Below are 991 nucleotides of genomic sequence, written 5' to 3' on the forward strand. Positions count from 1 at the left end.
GAAAAATTGATTAAGTATTAAAACCAAGATTTGTTGAAAAGTGAATTTTTGTGTCAACTTCGGCTAAATATTGATCGATAGTCAAATTAAATATGTAAACAAACTAACTTGTTCTACTGGTCGAGTAGATTGTCATGGTATATTTGGAATCTCAAAATCAATTCCGGATGACGAGAAATTGCTGTCCAAAGATTGAAAGAAAAAGAGGAAAAATTGGCTGGAAAAATCTACCTAACTCAATTGCTTGCCTAGTGCTCAAGCGATGGGACTATAACTCGAGCAACAGGTGAACAAAAAGTATTCTATTAAAAACTTAACACTAGCGCTCGAGCAAGAGGCTAGCGATAGCAAGGGATGCTTCCATTCATAAGGTTGCGGAGTTTGAGACGTGACACTTCACTTATAACCTATCATTCTCCATAAATAAGACCCTTTGGACATCTATCATGCATCCTACATCACTTTTGCATTAAGCATTACATCACAATTCTTGCAAAACATCTCCATAATCACTCAAAACTATATTCTCTTGTAGAGATGAGAAATTATGTACGAGTTCACTGCTGCTTCTAGTTTGAAGTGCTTCTATCACACGTATCTGTTGTATCTTGGGAGATAAGTATCGTAAATCGTGAGCATCGTTGCGGGGTAATATTGTCTTAAGGAAATAGTGATTATTACTTACATCGGATTTCTTTCTTCTTCACTTATCAGTTAGTTTTTTTTTTTTTTTTTTTTTTTTTTTGTCCATAATCACTCAAAACTATATTCTCTTGTAGAGATGAGAAATTATGTACGAGTTCACTGCTGCTTCTAGTTTGAAGTGCTTCTATCACACGTATCTGTTGTATCTTGGGAGATAAGTATCGTAAATCGTGAGCATCGTTGCGGGGTAATATTGTCTTAAGGAAATAGTGATTATTACTTACATCGGATTTCTTTCTTCTTCACTTATCAGTTAGTTTTTTTTTTTTTTTTTTTTTTTTTTTGT

This window comes from Olea europaea, chromosome 2 (assembly GCF_002742605.1).
Source record: "Olea europaea var. sylvestris chromosome 2, O_europaea_v1, whole genome shotgun sequence".
Classification (NCBI taxonomy): domain Eukaryota; kingdom Viridiplantae; phylum Streptophyta; class Magnoliopsida; order Lamiales; family Oleaceae; genus Olea; species Olea europaea.